Source organism: Myodes glareolus, chromosome 20, assembly GCF_982192425.1.
Source record: "Myodes glareolus chromosome 20, mMyoGla1.1, whole genome shotgun sequence".
NCBI lineage: Eukaryota > Metazoa > Chordata > Mammalia > Rodentia > Cricetidae > Myodes > Myodes glareolus.
Window position 1 is genome coordinate 2,175,161 of NC_142045.1, and position 20,520 is coordinate 2,195,680.

Genomic DNA, 20,520 nt, shown 5'->3' on the forward strand with positions numbered 1-20,520 from the left:
TCACATTGGAGCATCGGACTGAGCCCCCCAAGGTCCAAATGAGGAGCAGAAGTATGAAGAAAATGAAAAAGGAAATAAGGACTGCGAGGGATGCTATCACCCACTGATACAAGGGGACGGATCTAATGAGAGTTTACCAAAGCCAGTTGGACTGGGACTGAACGAGGACGCAATCAAACCAGATTCTCTGAATATGGCCGGATTCTCTGAATGTGGCTGGCCCGGAGTCTTTCTGAAAAGCCATTGACAATGGCACTGGGACTTGTTTCCTCTGCATATACTGGATTTTGCAGATCCAGTCTGTCTGGACACTCACCTTCCTGGACCTGGAGGGAGGGGGGAGGAACTTGAACTTCCCACAGGGCAGGAAACCCTGACTGCTCTTAGGGATGGAGAGGGAGGAGGAGAGGGGGTGGGGGGAGTGGGAGGGTGTTGGGAAGAGGGGCAGAAATGGAAACTTTTATAATTTAATAAAATTACTTTAAAAAAATGGACAAAAAGATAAGCAATTAAAACAAGATGAGAAAAAAAGGAGATTGATGAACTGCAAGGCCAGATCTTCCTTCTCAGACACATTCCACAACACTTCAGCCCCATGAAGTAGGGACCTGACTTGAGATTCTTCTTAAGTGTCTACACATTATGAAATGTTCCATGTTATGTAAACCTGGGACCTCAACAATATGAGAGCTTTTTTTTCCCCAAAAAACTGAACTCAAAAAATTCAACAGAATTTGGGCCATTTTTCTTAAGTAATTCTCAGGAACAGTCAGCTGACAAACAGTGCCCCACCCTTCTCAGATAAGAAACAGCAGTGTTTATCCTCAGGCACTGAAGGAAAAAAGCCAGCTCAGGACTGCCCTGCCTTAATCAAGTTCTCAGCACAAAGGAGGTAGATTTGCCCCATTGGGAGAGGGTAGGAAATAAGACTGGAGACAGAGGCTGAGGGAGATTGGGAAGGGAACAAAGGAAAGGTAGCAGGGTATTTATCCCAGGGACAAAGGACTGTATCTGGATAGAGGGTGTGCAGATGAGACACTTAGGAAAATGGTGTTTTAAAGGTAAAAGGAGAAGCCCTATGGTAGGATGAAATGTTTAATTTTATTTGGCCTGTTAATTAAGGCATTCAAAGGGGGCTTTTGATTGTTGGACTTCAATACTTTGATAGCTAGTCCTTGGTAGTCAGCCTCAGGAGGAGGATGTAGCCAAACAAGGGAACAGACCTTAGGGACTAGTTTAGGGATGTATTCTAAGGTTTGTTTAGCAAGGCAGAGGGAACAAGGGAGAATGGCAAGGCCTGCCAGAGCCGTGCTCACCACACTTGAGCTGGCCAGAGACCCTTCTTGCCCAAGAAGAGAAACTGAGTCACCTGCTCAAGGTTGTAGTGATTAAATTCTAAGGCACACACTCTTCTTATCTTTGTTTCACCACCTGCAGAGGAGCAAAGCAGCCAGTTACCTTCTACACAGTGGTAGCACCCATGGTCAAGGTCGGTGCTGACCCTTGAAACCTTCTGGTGAACAAGGGAGCCAGTTCTGGGGTTGGAAATTTTAAATCACAGCGGTGTACTTAACTTCACAATGAGCTTTAGAGTCTTCATAGATTATCTGTGTGTGTCTGTATATTAATGTGTGAGAACCACATGCATTTATGTATTCACATGTGTGTGGATACTGGGGGTCAATGTAGAAGACTATTCCTTGGGAGTCATTCAACTTGTCTTTGAGACAAGGTTGTTATGATTTTTTTAAAAAATGCTGCAAGATCCCTGGTGGCAGTAGGCAGCAGAAATGCTGTAGGTCCCCAAATGGTGGAAGGGGGCCATGTGACGGCAGGCAGCGGGCCCTGGGAGCAGTCAGTCCCAGGCAGAGATGGCTATGCAGTGGTGGACTGGTCCCAGGGACAGTGTGGCCTGCAGCGGGTGGGAGGCACATGGACTTTATTAGTTGAGTTATGGAATGGGAAGGAAACAGGGGAGACGAGGGGGAAGAGAGGAGAGAGAGAGAGGCAGAGACAGAGACAGAGACAGAGACAGAGAGACAGACAGAGACAGAGAGAGAAAGGGAAGAGAAAAAGAGGACAGAGAGAGAGAGAGAAGAAGGGGGAAGAAGGAGACCGCTCAATGTCAAATGGAACAGAGAATCAAGATGGTGAAAGGAGGGGAGGGGCCACAGGGAGTGGGTGTGGCTTGTCTCTTAAAGTGACGAACAATCATAATAAAGGTCACTCACCCAGATCTGGTGCTTGTCAACTAACCAAGAGTGGCCAGCCAGGAGGACCCAGTGTCTTCCTCAACTTTCTTCTCCAGACTTTGGATTACAAGTATACATCACCATGTTTGACTTCTTAAACTTGTATTTTGTGATTGAATTCTATTCTTTAAAGTTGGGTAGTGATCTCATTCCTGACTGAACTGTCTTCCCAGACCCTAAAACTGATGACTAACTATTCATTTCATCTGGCATATGTCATAAAACATTTAACATATAAAGTGGCTCCTAAAGTTAATCGCATAGAAACTATTTTAATTTGTACTGACACTGTCCTTTAAATAGTTAATACATATAAAGAAAGTCGATCATCCCCAAGACAGCAAAAGGGGCTTTGCAGCCTCGGCTGCTGCTAGATGTAGTGTTTCAAACAGGGTGGCTTGTGGGTGAACTCCCTCCACTTTTGGAACCAAAAGCAATAGTGAGATTTGCAGATCACTCAAGTTTGGGTTGGAGATTCCTGAGTAGAACACAGGGAAAAGAAGTCAGGCCTGAAAAGGGACATACCCTGGCTTTTATCACTGAAGAGTGCTATCTGATCTTCACCTCCTTCATTCCTCAGGCAGGGCAGGGTGGGGTGGGGAGTGTGGGAGAGCTCCCACACTCAGTGGGCAAAGGGAGGTGGGCACAGAGAGATGAAAGCAAGTGAGTCTCCAAAGTTTCTTTTCTGAGTAGGAAACATGAGGTTTATTGCCCACAGACAAATCTCTGAATAGATGTGATGTTTTTTATTTTGCTGTTTCTTTTCATTGGTGTCTGAAGAAGGCCAACACAGCTGTCTGTGTGAAGATGGTCTGTTTGTTTTAAGAGTGTGATATATTCGAAGCTACTAGAACAGGGGTAGTTCAGAGGAACCCCAGCTAAACCTGGAGCAGGACATAACCTAGCCCTCCCCACTGACTACTATCAGAGTGTGTAATTGATTATGCACATGAACTTCTGAGGACTAGACAAAAGAGCTGAGGAGAGAGAGACTGGGGAAGGGCCTGATAACACCAATCTGACACCTGGATTGTGTTTCATATCCCAAATATGTGGGGTATGGTGGAACCAAAATATGCCATAAGGCCAAGAACAGAAATGGAATGCATTGTGTGTGACTATAAGGGATATTCTTAAGGGTGCATGACAACAACTATGTGTGAGGATGTGTCTGTGAAGGCCTGAGATCAACCTCTAGCTCATTCCTCAGGCATTCTCCATATGTTTGTTGAGGCCTTGGCCTAGAACTCCTCCGTGAGTATGGCTGGCTGGCGTGTGCCCCCTGGATATGCCTGTTCCCCCAGTGCTGATATTATCAGCATAGCAATTCGCATGGCTTTTTTGCAGGGGTTCTAATGATAAACCTCAGGCCCTTGTTCGTGCATTGCCAACTCTACTGGCTGAGCCATCTCCACAGCCCTGGAACATACTTTCAACAAAATCAGTTAAAACAGACCTGGAGTAAGATTTTATTGGAACTATGCAAATAATTAAATCTATGAAGTAGCAATTAAACTCTGCTGGTCAAGCCAGCTATCTTAATAAACCTCAGGAGCCTGTGGAGATCATTAAGTGAAGTGTTCTCCATGCTAGCATGAGGACCTGTGTTTCATCATCTATGACCCATATTTAAAAAGGTGGATATGGTGATAATACTACTGTAACCCCAGTCTTGAGGAAGTGGAGGTAAGTGGGTGTCACTTTATCACTGACTAGCCAGACTAGACTAAAGGCAAACTCCAGATTCTGCATCAGAAAAGTAACACAGAGAGTATGTGATGAAGTCATCCAGTGGCAATTACCTGCATATGTGCACATGCACACGCACATGCACATGCACACACACATGCACATACACACACACACACACACACACAGAGGCGCATACACCACACATACACAAAGAATCAGCTTGGCGATCTTGAAAGTGTTGTTTGCATGTGATCCACATCATCATTTTCTGGCAGCTAATTAGCATCTAGTGGAAATGAATTCAGAGGCTTCACCTGACATCGGGAGTCAGAATTTCTCTTATTAAAGCAGAAGAGCTTTTACAGATTTTCAGAATACTTTAATGTGCTCTTAAAGCTGAGAGCCTTGATTTAGATCCTCTTCATATATAAGTTGACACCATTTAGCTTGAATTTTAAGGAAATGAAAGAAGAGACCCAGTGAGATGAGGAGCCCTTTGAGGAACAGTGAAAATGGGCCTAAGACAGATGACGACATCCATATCCAAGTGGCTTCCCAGACTGCTTCTTCTCAACTGTCTCCAACATTGCTTTCCAGCAAGTACCAAGAGTATCTGGAGCCTCAGCAGCATGAGCATGGTTAGCAAAATATGACTTTAGCAAGAGCATCCGGGATAGCAAGGGGATTGAAGGCCGGGAAGGTAATGGCTCGGAGGTTAATGACACATACTTAGCTCCAAGCCTGTGAACCTGAGTTCTATCCCAGAACCTGTGTGACAGAAGGAGAGAAACAAGTCCCACAAATTGTGCTCTGACCTGTACATGTGCACTAGGGAGTGCACAACCCTGCCCAACACAAAATAAATATATGCATGTGGAGATTTCTATATTCTATACACTATTAGGAGACTGGTTTTGTTTTTTTGTTGTGGGTGCTGAGCCCAAAGCTGAGCTTTTCATCCGTCATAACCCTTACAGACTGACCCAGAAGTCATTTGGATTCTGGTAGCTTGGGTTGTACTAGAGCGTTGACACACCTATGTGCCTATTAACACACCCATGTGCTTGTTAACACACCCTTGTGTTTGTTAACACACCCATGCTCCTGTTTACATATCTGTGTGCCTGTTAACATACCTGTGTGCCTATTTACACACTCCTGTGCCTTTAACACACCCATGTGCCTATTAACATACCTGTGTACCTGTTAAAACACTTGTGTGCCTGTTAACATGTGCCTGTGCCTGTAAACACACTCGTGTGCCTGTAAACAACCCATGTGCCCGTTAACACACCCCTGTGCCTATCGACACGCCTGTGTGCCTGTTAACATACCCATGTGCCTATTAGTATACCACTGTGCCGGGTAACACACCCATGTGCCTAGATGGGTGTGCCGTGCTGTTCGCTGTGGGTATCACATGTCTGGTACTGTCTCCAATCTTGAAGACAAGGAAACTTATTTTAACCTAGTCTCCAGCTTATTTGTGTAGACTGGCTGTTGGTTGAGCCCCAGGGCTCTTCCTTTCTCTGCCTCTCTAGCACTAGTATTACAAGTGTGAAACACCATGCCTGGGCCATTTTACCTGATCAAATTCTGAACTTCATGTTTGCAAGGCCAGCGGTGTAACAACTGAGCCAGCTCCCCAGTCCTGCACTAGTGGACAACAGGGGCACACTTTATAAACCACTCTAGAGGGCTTGTTCTTGGTGTTGCAAAGGACTGAGATCCATCTCAGTGCCTGTCTACAGGAACAGGAACTCATCCAGTCTGGTAGTATTCTCCACTGAGACCCAAAAGATGGCATCTGGGCAAGAGTCTGATGCTTGAAAAGTGGGGTATAGCGATCCTTTACCATCCTCCGTCTTTGAACAGGAAGTCATCAAGGTCTCCCAAGTCATCAGTAACTAAGGCAACAGAAAGCATAGGTTTGTTGCCTCTCCGGAGCCCGGGTTGAAGCAGAATAGCATGATGGAGGAGATTCTTGAAAGGGTTATGCCTGTGGAGGCTGGAGAATCGCTTTTCCATCTGCAGGTCCTGAGTCTGCTGAACCATCTGCTGCATCCTGCTTTCGACAAAGCTTATGAGGCCTTGATGAGGTCACTTTCAGATCAGCGACTCCTCAGAACCTGACTCCTAGGGAGCACTTAGGGCATCAGTCAAAAACCTGGTCTGGCTTCAGGCAGAACACCCTCCCCAGTTTCCCTTGCAGCAGTACCCAAACCCAGGGAAAGGCGCTTACAGACACGTCTCTTTCTAACTCTTGACGGTGATCTCATGGACCCCATGGCATAAAGATTGAAAAGCCGGCATGAGTTGTACTCTAATTTTCACATACACCATGTGCTGTGCACCTGTCTCCCCCTATACAAAATATTTCAATAAACATATATATAATAAAAGAGAAACTAGAGAGAAATGTGGATGCAGGACTCAAGGATAAGGAACTTTCGTGGAGGAGGGCTAGCAACAGCATTGGGTACACTGAGTAATCGTTACTTGGAGAACTCTGGTAGATTGAAGTACATACACATGGGCACGAGAAAGTGATTGAAGTAGAGGCAAAATTGGTCTCCAAGGGAGTTACAAATAGGGTAATCAGTAATAATGGGCTTGAGTTACTGGGGGAGGCGAGGTAGCTATTGTAACGGAAGGAATGAAGAAGAGCCACAGACAGAACCAAAAAGGCCTGGGGAAGGCAGGAGGTGGAATGGAAGGCTTCCTTTCCACTCTTACCTCTTGTTTTTCTCTGATCAGCGGAAATTACATAGCAAGAGCTAATTTATTCACTGTTGGCAAAGCAGTTAGCAGGGTTGTAATTTTGCTCTGAATAAGATAGTGTACACTTATTATTTCATGTATTTAATAGAGCTTGAGATTAGCACCACCACCAGAGCGAGACTCATTGATGTTCCCTCCAGCCCCTGGTGGGGAATGTCCTCCGGACAGGCACAGGAGTGGCCTGCTGCTCTTCAGTCCACTGTGACGCTCCCATGCTAGCTCTAGGACAGACTCAGAAGCACTGGGTTTTGAAGATCATTATTGTTGTTAGTAGCCTTGCGTGCCAAGGTCTAAGATGCTCAGTTTTCAGTGTAGGAGTTTACTTTGCTGGTGAGTGAAGTTTGTTCAGGAAAGCAAGCATGTCTGTTGGCCTAGTTCAGCATCAAGCAAAAGAAATCAAACTCTCAAACCAGAACTCTCTCTGTGCTCAAATATGGTAAGCCTTCGAACAGGCCCCTGTTAACCTGAAGAGAAAAAGCCAGGCATTTAGAAGTAGCAACTACTGGTCTTCAGCTCTCTAAGGATTGGTCCTCATCTAGAGAAGTGTTGTGATTTCTGTGAAATTTCTGCTCCTCTGCACAGATTGGGAGAGATGAAACTTAATACAATACTTAGTTCTTGGAGTTGAACAAGATAAGAACAAGAAGAGTCGGGTGTTGGGGAGATATCTTAGTGTGCTAAGCAATGGCCATGCAATCATGAGGATCTAAGTTCAATCCCCAGTAGTGAAGTAAAATGCCATACATAGCAGTTTGAGCCTGCAATTCCAGTACCAGGGAGGTAGAGCCAGGCTGATCCCAGGGAGTTACTGGCAAACCAGTTCAGTTGAATTGATGAGCTTCGTGAGCGATCCTGCCTCATAAAGTAATGTGAAGAAAGCAGTCAAGAAAGATACCCAGTTTCAACCTTTGGCCTCCTCATGCACAACATACAAGTACACACAAAATATCTATGTACATACACATACACTAGAACACACATACACACACATGCACACACACACACACAGAAAGAGAGAGAGAGAGAGAAGAGAAAGCTTAGTAATAACTGAACTAAAAATAAAAATAAAAACTAAAAATATTCATCCTGAGTATTTTTGGTAGTTTGACCAGCATTTCTCATTTTGTAAGAGGTGACAGTAGGAAAGAAGAGGCAATGCAATGTGGTAGCAATGTGGAATAGAGGGGAAGCAAGATGGCTTGCCCTCAAGACTGAAGATCCGAGTTCAGTCCCCTGGACTTGTGTAGGCAGAAAGATAGAACCAACTCCACAAAGTTTTCCCTGTCCTCCACATGTGTACCGTGAAATGTGCATGACACAAAACAAATTGCTCCGGGTTAGTTCTTATGGCTCTCAGGATTTGACTCCAGCTCTTTGATAGCAGCCCCAGGTTCTGTGTTGATTTTGGGGTGCTGAAAAGAATTTTGCTTTACCTTGATTTCTTCCCTTCTCCTTCTTATTCTTAAGTGGACTTCTCACATGCATCTGAAAGACTGGCCATATTCTTTATTCTAATCACACCTGGATTCCTTTACGATGTTCTCCCTTGATGGGAAATTGCAACAAAAAGCTATGGTGATGTCACTCTATCTGTAATTGAACACTTGGTGACATCTTGTGCAGAATCCATAGCAAATACCATGATAAGTAATTAACAGCACAACACATCATGAGTAGCAACACCCTCACAGAGAGTACTCCAGAAACTGCTACTGTGATGAGAAAGCTCACTGAGAATTAACCAACCGTGCTGCTTTCATGCGAACTTCTGAGTGTGCAAGCAAGGAGGTCTCTGATTCCTGCGTCTTCCCATGGCCTCTTTTCTTTCTGTTGGTTGTCCTGTCAAACTTTGCTGTAATTGTTTTTGTTTTATCTTATTACATTTTATTCTGTTGTATTTTACTATTATCTTTTAGAAGCCTCTTCTTTGCTAATAAGAGACAGAAAAGGAGTGGACTGAGATGGGAGGGAAGATGGGGAGAATCTGGGAGGAACAGAGAAAGGGGAAATTATGATCAGGTATTTTATGTGAGAAAAGAATCTATTTTCAATAAAAGAAAAAATTTTAATTAATAAATTTACTTAATTTTTCTTTGAAGAACCTTCCATATAAAATTCATAGTAGATGATTATAATTACAATATAAATATGCTATATGATTACTTTATTTAGTGTTTTATTTTACATACTTATTCATTCACATATTTATTTTTGAAACAGGGTCTTGATATATGTCTCAGGCTGGGCTAGAACTCAAAATCCTCCCTGCAGCCCCCTAAGAACTAGGGTCATTGGCTTGCACCATCACGTCCGGCTGTCACACAGCAAAGCATTGTTAAAAAGTATTTTAACAGTGTGGTCCCTGAAATTCCTTTAGCTTTGTCCAGTTTGTTTGATGATGTCACCCCTATCTACTTAATGGACATCTATCAGTTGCTTTCAGAATCCAGAGAACCTAAATACCAGAAATCAAGAGCCAAGTGCCAGGAATATGGTATAATTTTGTCTAACAAAATGTGAGTAAACTATTTTTAATCATTCCCAATGTTCACTAATTTGCACAGAGGAATAATCAAGCTAGTTAAGTAAGTAGAATTATGGGCAGTGTTGGAAGATTTACTAGATATAAACAAGTTTTATCTAGGTACATTTAAATTTTATCTAAGTGATATTATTGTCTGCGTATCAAATATGCTTATTTAGGGGTTGGTCAGATATCTTAGGAGATAAAGAGTTTAAGTTTGATCCCAGAACTTCTATGGTAGAAATAAAGAACTGATTCCACAAACTTGTCCTACATGGGCACTGTACTTCAAACATAGAGACAGAGAGAAGATTTTCATAAAAAGAAATATACTTTTTAGTATATTTATTAATGTATTAACTATATTATTATATTTATTATACATATACTGTATTAATAAAGTAAATATATTATTTAGTACATATGATTTAGTAGGGGGAAAAGGGGACTGGTACATTAATGAATTTGAAATCAGAGATATATAGGATGAACATATCTAAAAGTTTAATATACGACATAAAATTATCTTAATAAAGCTGTATTCTATTAAGGATTTCTGTTAAGCAGGTTTTGAGCTGCTTGCATCTCACAAAGGCTGTAATTAGGTAAGTATGTAGTTATGTATAGGAATATTAGTCAGCTTCACCATAGCAACCGTTTGATTATCAGTGTGTGTTCAATAACATCATGTTCTAAACTTCCAATACTCACAATAAGGTTGGTTTCTTAAGTAAAAATGAGGAATATAATTATCCAGGATCTGTGCTTGCTGTTTCTCTAGAGTTGATACACATAGCCGGCTTCCTTTATTTTGCATAGAACCCTGGTCTGAGGTCCTCATAGTGACATTCTTTATTCCAGCTTGGCAGAACTGCAGCAAACCAAGGCTGGTAACACACTGCACACACATGAGTTTTGAGAAACTTGTACAAAAATCAGAAAAGATTGTTTTTGTGCTCATCAGATACATTTTTTGCTCAGAAAGCAATGTGTTTCTCATTTTAACCCGATAGTCAGAGATATTAGAGTGTAGCAATATTTTAATAACATATTTCACTCAAGAATTTTAAAGTACTTCGTAGGTTATTACAGTATGAATGTGTTTGTGATTCCCACAAAGTAGCCAGCGGCCATGTATTATTTATAATCACTTTATTCAGGGAGAAACTGAGATAGAGAAAAATTTAGTGGTTTGATAAAGGTCATGAGATGAATCACTAGTCATTCTCAGGATGAAAACTCAGAGCTGGGGAGCCTGGATTGCTGCGTGCACCGACCATGTGGGCCTTCTCGGCAGGATTTCGGCAGGGATAAAATTCAGTCCTGCTTTTAGAACAAGAGCCAAAAGAATTTCAAGAAGTTACGATGATTACTAATGGCTTTCGTTAGTTAATACATTTATCTGTTTACTGTGTGTGTGTATGTGTGTGTGAGTGTGTGTGTGTGTGTGTGTGTGTGTACATGCACACGCATGGGAACGTGTGGGGGTGTGGGTGCACCACTTTGTGTATGGAAGTCGAGGTATCCATGAAGCATTGTTCTCAATTGCTCTCCACGGCGGCTCACTTGAATCCCTCCAGTTTGACTTCCCTGGCGGTCTGACTTGCCCTTGTGCCCTGAGATTGTTAAGTGGGTTACCAGGCCATGCCTGGCATTTACATATGTTCTGGGAAGCCAAATTCCCAGCCCTTGTACTTGTATGGCAAGTGGCTTTACTCAGCAAGCCTTGTCTTTCTAGCCTCCCCTGATGTTTCCCGTATCTGTTTCTATTCACCTCCTTTCCACCACACTCAGAGTGGTGAGTTTGCTTATACCAAGCATTTCTTTGACTGTTGGATGGGGCACACAGAGAGTTGGGGTCCCGTACCCATTCTCCTTTGGTGAACTGGATTACTTCAGGAGGCTAAGGAAAGCTGGGAATATGTAGATGTTTGAATTCATGTTAGTTTAAATTGGAAACTGTCATTTCCCAAGGGGATGTTGATTAATCCTCCAGTCTCCCAGCCTCAGAGTCCTTGGCTCAGTCCTACAAACATTTATATAAATGTTGACATGTCATACTATTATAAATGCTATCCGTAAAGCTTCCAGATAGTTCTCGTGTCATAGTTTTGAATAAGCAGGCTAGCATCTAATGATCTTATGCTTTATTTTTTCTTACCTCGGTTTTATGTTTAAATCATATTTTCATTATTTATTTACATTAGTGGTGGTGGGCAGAGAGAGAGAATGCAAATATGCTGTGCTATATAACCCTATATGTGGTGGTCTAAGGGCAACATGCAATGGTTGGTTCTCTCCTTCCAGCACGTGGTTCTTAGCATCGCAACTCTGGTGGCCAGTGGCAGGTACTTTTACATACTGAGCTGTTTCTCCTGGCCCTTTATTCTCCTCAGCTCATACAATGGTGAGATTAGCAATAGCAAGTCTCAGAAGTCCTATCTGGCTTTGAAACAACACGATTCGATAGATTGTAAGCTTTGACAAAACCCAGCAAGCACTACTGTAGAGTGCTTCCCAGGTTTCTAAGCTGCACCTTGAATGGGCTTTAATTTGAGACCCTACCTCAGGTAGCACGGCTGCTACAGTTTATCTTTGAGTAGGGTCCAGGTAACATGAACATGTACACATGTGCACCTTCCCACAGTTAACAATTTGTTTATAGGATGAGATATAATTTCTCTCTCTAGAAGGCACTCATGCCGAAGTAGTGGCGTTCAAGATACTGCTATGCACAGGCACCTCTGACTAACACCATCTTTGCTGCACATTGGCTGACATGGGAATGACCTTGGGGCTGGTTAGTTCACTTGACCTTGAATAGGATTGTTGAATTTTCTGCACCTCAATCACTTTATATGCAAAATAAATGTAATGAGAACTAACTTAAATGCTGGTTATGAATTAAATGGCATAGCATTCGTGTCATTTATTTCATGAATTAAATGGTATGATGTTCTCCACAATAACGTTCCACTTTAATTAAGTGTTCCAACAAATTAAGGGTGGAAACCTTGCTGGTGTGTGATCATTTTCAGGGAGGGTTTTAGAGTGAACTATATAGTCAAATTAGCATAGAATATATCTCTAAAACGTTCACTGAAATATTTATTAGAATAGTCTCATTCACAACCCTTTTTGCCTTTTCTTATTAAGTTATAAAGAGGAGTGCTTTGCTTAGGTTAATAAACAGGTTTTAGTCTCTGCATACCAGCTTAACCCATGGAAATACATTCTGTGGTACTTTGAATGATAATGCCCCCCATAGGCTCATACATTTGACTACTTGGACCTCCGATTATAGAACTGTTTGGAAAGGATTAGGGAATGTGGCCTTGCTGGAGTTGGTAATCGAAGGCTTTGAGGTTTCAACAGATCGGTATCATTTCCAGTGTGCTCTCTGCCTCCTACTTGCAGGTAGAGATATGAGATGTGGTTCTTCCAGGTACTTGCCTTTGGCTCCACTCCCAGAGATGCAGACCCTCTGAAATATTAAGCCCATTAAATGCTCTCTTTTAATTTTTACTTTGTTTGCTTTTTTCTTTCTTATTTTTTTTTGTTTGTTTTTCATTTTGTTTTGTTCGAGGCAGGGTTTCTCTGTGTAGCTTTGGAGCCTGTAATGGAACTCACTCTGTACACCAAGCTGGCCTTGAACTCAGATCCACCTGCCTCTGCCACCCAAGTGTTGGAATTAAAGGCCTGCACCACCACTGCCTAGCAAATGTTTTCTTTTCTAAGTTACCTGTTCATGGTGTTTTATTATATAAATACGAAAGTAACTAAGATACATATGTACTTGTTAGATAAAGTATAATTTTATTCTTCTATCACCAGTTCATTAAACACTCTCCCATGATCTGAGTTATCTTTTCAATTTATAGTGTTACAAAATAATGAGGAAACATGTACGAAATTGTTAGTAAAGGACAGTAGAGGTGGTTCAACTCTTAAGAGCACTGGCTGCTGTTGCAGAGACACAGGTTCAGTTCCCAACACCTACCTGGTGGCTCACAACCACCTATAAATCCAGTTCCGAGGATCTCTTAGCCTTTTCTGATCTTCCCAGACTTCCACACAGCACACATATATATACACACTCATGCAGATGTACACATACATACATAAGCATATATATCTATACAGGCATATATATGTGTGTACATATATGTATACATATATAAGTGTGTGTATTATAAAAAGTAAATATTTAAAATGGCAGTCAGTATGGGGAGTTGGCTCTGTCTGTAAAGTGCTTGCTGTACAAATATTGTGACCTGAGTTCAGACGCCCAGGATGCATATGAAAGTGGGCAGCTGTGCTTCACATCTGTGTCCTCCATGCTGAGACATGGAGACAAGAAGATTACTGGGGTCTGCTAATGACCTGCTCCTGTTCAGTAAGGGCTAGGTTCAGTGAACACACTATATCTCAAAAATTAAGTTAGGGAGAAATTCAGAAAGAAATAAAACATTAACGTCTGATCCCCCTGCCAGACAAACACCTATAATACACAAAAACAGATTTTTAATTTGTACAGCATGTTATCACTCTTACAAGTTGCATGCACACACACACATACACATGCTTGTACACTCACAGACACACACAACTCTTAAGAAACAGTTATTTTATATAAAAGCTGCTTACCAAATAATACTCAAATTGACTCACCATCCAAACTCATTTCTATAATTTCATAGCACCTTTGTCAGGCTAATTAACCATTCATCATCTGATATAAAGTCTTATTTTATGTGGTGGCTGTAGCAGTATAGTACACAGTCACAAGGAAGGATTGTCTTCATGGTGGACATCCCTGGACCAAGTGCTTGCTGCAATCCCATCCTGCACTCTCTCATTCTTTTGTCCATTGTTTCCCTCCTTGTTACGGTATACCTAAGTCCTGTCTTTCCATCCACCCACACCTGATATCAGGAGGCCCATTCTCCTCACTATATTCAATGGTGTTCTTTACCTGCCCATAGCAATAAGCTTCTAGAGTGTCCTGGCAATGGAGTATTGCCTTATCCCCTTTCACCATCTTTCATTTCCTTTGTGCCATTTCTTGCCAAATTCAGGTACTGAAATGAAGCCCTTGCCCAGTCCCTTTGGGCTTAGTTAACTATGCTCTCTTCTCCAGAGATACTTAGTCAACGTGTCTCCATCAGACATCTGTTGTCACAGGGTCACCTTTTGGAAAGCATGGCTGCCAGGTTTTATGTTTTCATTTTTAATTTCTGAAAACTCTCTTTTAGATATTAAAAATGGAGCTATATCCAAAAGGGATAATGGGACAATGAGCAAAAAAGGAGCATGGCTGCAGTTTAAATATCTGTCATTCCATTTCCTACAGGGATTTTAAACAGATTAAGTTTTATTATGTTCCAGACAGAGTTCCTGACATAAACAACTTCAGAAAGGAAGATTGTATTGGTTCGTAGTTGGGACAGTTTGGTTCATGCACATTTGATCCCATTCCATGTATTTGGGCAGAATATCATAGCACTAGAATGGATGACACAAGTCTCTCTCTCTCTCTCTCTCTCTCTCTCTCTCTCTCTCTCTCCCTCTCCCTCTCCCTCTCCGTCTCCCTCTCCCTTTTTCCCTCCCCTCCCTGTGCGTGCGTGCGCGCGCGCGCGCGCGCGTGTGTGTGTGTGTATTAGTGTGGGGCACACCTGTGGGTATGACTGCATCTTCAGGTATCTTCTACTCTGTTTTTGAGACAGGGTCTCTACTTGCCTCACGTTGTGCTACTTGAAGAAAACCAACTAGCCCATGGGCATTAAGGTGTCCTCCTGTTCCCACTTTCTGTCTCACAAGGTTGCCATATTGTTGATCTTCTTCCTGCCTAACACAGGTGCTCTTTACTTTGTAGAGGGAAGGAAGAAAAGAGAGGAAGGGAGAGAGAGAAAAAGAGGGAGAGAGCATGGATAAGGTATAACAAAAGACCTCATCTAAATGACCAGCTTTTCTCTTTTTGATTCTACCTCTTGAAGATCCAGAGGCTCTCAAAATACTATCATTAACTTGAGACCAAATATTTAATATTTAAGCTTACATGCTCAATCTATATTCAAATCATCCCAGTCTCCAAGGTGGTGAGATTACTGAGGAAGTGTCTTGGGAGTTAATTGTCCTGAGCATCCATCGTCATAGATGAGGTTCATTGGTAGATAGATAGATAGATAGATAGACAGACACACAGACAGACAGACAGACAGATAGATAGATAGATAGATAGATAGATAGATAGATAGATAGATATAGAAAAGAGACACAGAAAGAGAGAGAGAGAGAGAGAGAGAGAGAGAGAGAGAGAGAGAGAGAGATTAGAAAAGCTCAAGGAAGGAATATAAACTGTCTTACAGTTTTTCCTGCTGCTATTGTAAAGCATCATGAAAAAACAAGTTTGGGTTGAAGAGTTTGTTTTGGCATGTGGTTCAAGGGTACAGTTCATGGTCAGAAACTCACCTAGGCGGGGGCTGGTCACTCTGCATTTGCAGACATGAAGCAGAGCAATGGATACATTTTGCTAGTGGTCAGTTTGTTTTCTTATTTCATACAGTGCAAGAACTCAACTGGGAAAATGGTGCCACCCACACCGGGCTGTTTATCTCATTTGAGTTCATGTAATCAAGGAAACCTCTCACAGACATGCTGAGAGACTCATCTCTCAGCTTCTTCAAGACCTTCCACAATGTGAGAATGTTGAATCTGGAATCAAGAAGAGATAATCTTCTGTAAACAAGTTGTAATTGGATTAATTAAAATGAGAAGAGCCACCCTGAATGTGTACAACATCTTCTGGGTAAGACCCATCAGTAATAAAGAAGTCTGGGTGAAGGGTTTTGCTTTTTGTCTGCTTCCTATAGCCCACAGGTGAGATGACTGTTCTGCAGCAGTCACTGCCCTGCGCTGTCATCACTGTATTGCCTGCGCTGTTGTCTGCTGCTACTACAACCCAGTTCTAAACACCAGCAGCTCCTGGGAGACCTCCAGGCTTTCTATTCTAGGGTGAGACTGTTTAGGTCTTCAATCCTCTGGACAAAGCAGTTACCAACTTCTTAGAGAAGACAAAGAAAGATAGACATTGTTATAATGTTCAGCTTATCGCATATATATACCCACTCTATCATTTCTGTTCCTCTAGAGAATGCTGATACATGAAATAGCTGATATTAATTTTTCTGACCTCTTTATTGGGAAGTAATCCTAACACTATTTTGTAGGATTGTGGTCTGCACTGTTGCTCCCTTAGCATCTCGACTCTATGATTCCACACATGCAGCCATATTCAAGCCATAAACTAGGGAGTGGGGATTTGTGCCAGGAAGCCTTTATTCAAAGATTCATATATTTTAATTGAATGAGATTTTCACAATCATAGAATTAATATTTTTATTGTTTTAATTTCTTGAAAACTTTACTTAACCTGAAGGGCATATCAAGACAGAAGACAAATTAAATTTGAGTCAAAGGATGCATGTGTCTTCCTGTTTCAGAAAATCATTATGAGGGGCTCTTGTGAGTTTCAGTAAAGTGATAAGACATTTTGCATGGATCCTCAAGTTCTGTCTCTAATACTGGGAGAGCAGGGGCATAGTTGCACACAACGTGTGATCCCAGCACTATAGAGGAAGGTGGAGGTCGATGATGAGAAGATCGAAGTCATCCTCAGCTATCCAGGAAAAGCCTTGTCTACATGAGACCTATCCCAAAATAAACAAAAGGCAAAATTCTGTTCTCAAAAGGCAGAAAACTTAGTCCCAAAATAAACAAAAGGCAGAAAACTGTTCTCAGAAGGCAGAAAACTGTTGTTGGGGCTGAGAGCTGGATCAAGAGGCTGATTACCTGGAGTTAGTCTCAGCTCTTTCCTGCAGTACACCTGTGACCTTGAACTCCTTAGACTCCTCCTAGACAGCTTCGGGATCAAGATTCTGAGTCCTCCTCCTGAATCTGATGGGCATCCACTTAAAGACCCTCCACTATGCAGCGGAGGCATGTGCTTTGTGTCCAGAGAACTCTTCCATACTGGAAGGTGGATCCTGGGCTATGGTAGGCCAGGTAAGTGAGGCAGTGCAGATAATGGGGAACGAAAGGATACATCTCACTCCTCAAGCTGGCCCTTCCTGAAACATGGAGAGCCATTTCGTTGTTAAGCATAGAATAGGAATCTAAGTCTAACTGTGCAATAAATTTGAACTAATGTTACCATATTTTCTTCTAATGCCAGTCACACATATTTTCTCTTTTTCATTTAAGATAACTGAAAGGTCAGCTGCAGCGTGACCCTGGGAACGTTGCCTTTGAAAGCGTGGCTCCAGAGCTGGTTCACTGTAGATAGGAGTGCTTTTTCGAAAGTGCTTTCACCAGGAGCGCAAACCATCTGTTTCCTTTGATGATACAGTATCTCAGTCCACAACGTGCTTCCAAATGAATAATGGAGATTGCTTTATACAAGTCAGCTTTATCTGCTGCAGTGATGATTAATAGCCCCAGAGCCCACCTTGCTTACAGAAAGAGGAGAAACACATGAAAACAATTTTGTATATGGTGGAACTGAATCCAAATTTTGGAAGCAACATTACAGTAAACTTAAGCAGATGCCATGGGGTGGGAAACTTTTCCATTATGCAGAGCTAGGGGATAGTGTGGACCAACAAGATGGTTCAGTCAGCTTGACTGGACAAACCTGTAGGCATATTTGTGAAGGTGTTTCTACATTAAGTTATTTAAGATGGGAAGATCCTGTGGGTAGCACCAATTCATGAGCGTAGGATACTGAACTGAATAACAACTAGAAAGTGGGGCAAGCACCAAATTCTTCTCCCTCTCTGCTTCCTAGCTGAAGATACAGTATGCTCTGCCTCCTTCTGCTCCTGCTGTGATTTCCTCATCACAATAGACAGCATGCTAACACTGAGCCAACACAAACCCGCCCTTCCTTAAGTTGCTTTGGTCCTGTGTTTTGTCACTGCCACAGCAGAAGTAGCTGCTTTGCCTACTCCCAGTTTCAAGGGCTCCTTTCTAGAGCAGAATTACTGTCCCTTTTGCTGTCATCTTTTCGTACTAAAATTAAGTCTAATTGGATTTTTGGAATCTGGTTGCTTCTCTTTCTTTCTAATACTGAGAGAGGAAAATAATTAGAGTATGTTCTCTGATTTCCTAATAACTGATATGTTTTATAAATTTCTTTTATCTTTGGCTCACTTATAATTCTTTTTATCAGTGCTGAAGGGATAGCTCTTTCAGAGGACTACAGTTCAGTTCTCAGCACCCATGATGGACAGTATGCAGCCATTTATAACTCTAGCTCTAGGAAATATGGTGCCTTCATCTGGCCTCCTTGTGAACTGAAAACACATGGCATAAATTCACAGACACACACATACATACACATAAAATAAATTATTTTTATGTGTCCTAGGGAGTGCGGAGTTGAGCCAGTGAACTTTCTCCTCTACATCTTGCTAGCTCTTAGTGCCTTCACTGCCTTGTTTGTGTGCTCTGTTTTTGATTGGTTTATATACAGTCTAGAAGGCATGCCGTATCACACTTTTCCCTACACTTGCTTATTGTTATCTCTATATCCTCATTCATAGAACCATTCAGTTCTTCTCCTCCCTGTATCTTTCTTTTTTGCTTGCCTTTTCAGTTACTTTTTAGTGAGTAACTTTGAGAATGTGAGTGTGTGTGTGTGTGTGTGTGTGTGTGTGTGTATGAGTGAGAGTGTGTGAGTGTGTGTGTGTGTTTGTGTGTACATACCTGTCTGCCATGGAGGACAAAAGACAATGTCAATGAGGCTGACATATTAGGCAGTTGTGAGTTACCTAACATGGGTCATGGGAACCAAATTCAGGTCCTCTGCAGCTAGTGCTCTCTACCTCAACCACACCTCCAAGCCTTATTTAATTCCTTAGGAGTGCTTCTTCGGGTGTTTTACTACCTTGCAATGGTTAGGTTTTATTTTTATTTTTGAAGTACTGGAGCTTGAACTCAGGATCTTGCAACCCCAGATCCCTTTTCTCTTCTTTCTTTGCTTTGAACTTTGAGATAAAGATCATTCAGTTGCTTAGTATAAAAGCTGGCATTGAACTCACATTGTTGCCCAGGTAAGCTCTGTATTTTCCATCTACCTGCCTCAGAGTTTCCAAGAGATATCATAGGCCTATATCACAGAATTAGCTTGTTTGATTATCTATCATGTCAAAGTATTTTCTCTAAGGCAATAGATACCATTACTTATGAAGAAATACTAATGAGTTTTGGCTTCTTATGGTAGTTAGGGTTCCTAAAGGAACACAAATGCCATGCCAAGGCAAGGACTTTGCCATGCAGACTGGTCCAGGGGCTAGCCAGTCCTACTGCATCTAGCCATCTGTACTGATAAGCTGAAGAGAGCCAGCTATGCAATGCCAGAATGCAAGCCCCAGAGAGCAAGCCCCCATCTCTAGAAATCCTGACAGAAAACACAACCATGTTGTGACCTACAGAGTCAAACCCAGAGCCAATCCTCTATTGTTTCTGCTTCCTGTCCTGTTCAGCCCCTGAGCAGAGCTTACAGTGCTCCCTTACTCTGGAGAGGACAATTTATTTTAGTTATTCATCATCAAAAAACAAAACAAAAACAAAAACAAAAGCAAACAAACAAACAAAAAAGACAATGCCCAGATGAGGACAGATGGAGGGAGAGAGGACTGGGAGAGACAACTGGAATCAGGGACATCCTTGGGAATAGCTAGAAAACGCCCAGGAATTATGAGGGTGACCCTAGTTAAGAATCCTAGCAATGAGAGATATAGAGCCTGAATCAGCCATCTCCTATAACCAGGCAAGACTTTCAGTGGAGGGATTGGGAGCCCAACCCAGCCACTTAATCTTTGGCCTAGAATTTACTCCTATCTTCAAGATACACTGGAACAAAGGTGGTGCAGAAACCATGGAAGTGGCCAACCAATGGCTGGTCCAGCTTGAGACCCACACCATAAGAGAAAGCCCACCCTTGCCAGTGCTTAGAGGGCCAGGACACAGAGGTTGGACAACTCAGAGACCTAGAATAGAACCAAATAAGATTTATGAGAAAGGAAAAATGTTGACGTAATGATGCCTAATGGTATTCTGCTATACTCATAGATTGTTGCCTTGCCTAACTGCCATCAGGGAGGCTTCACCCAGCAGCAGATGGAAATAGACACAGACACAGAGACCCACAGCCAGACAGAGCTCACTAGGCAGAGCTCAGGAGTCCTGTGGAAGGTGGAAAGGAAGGAC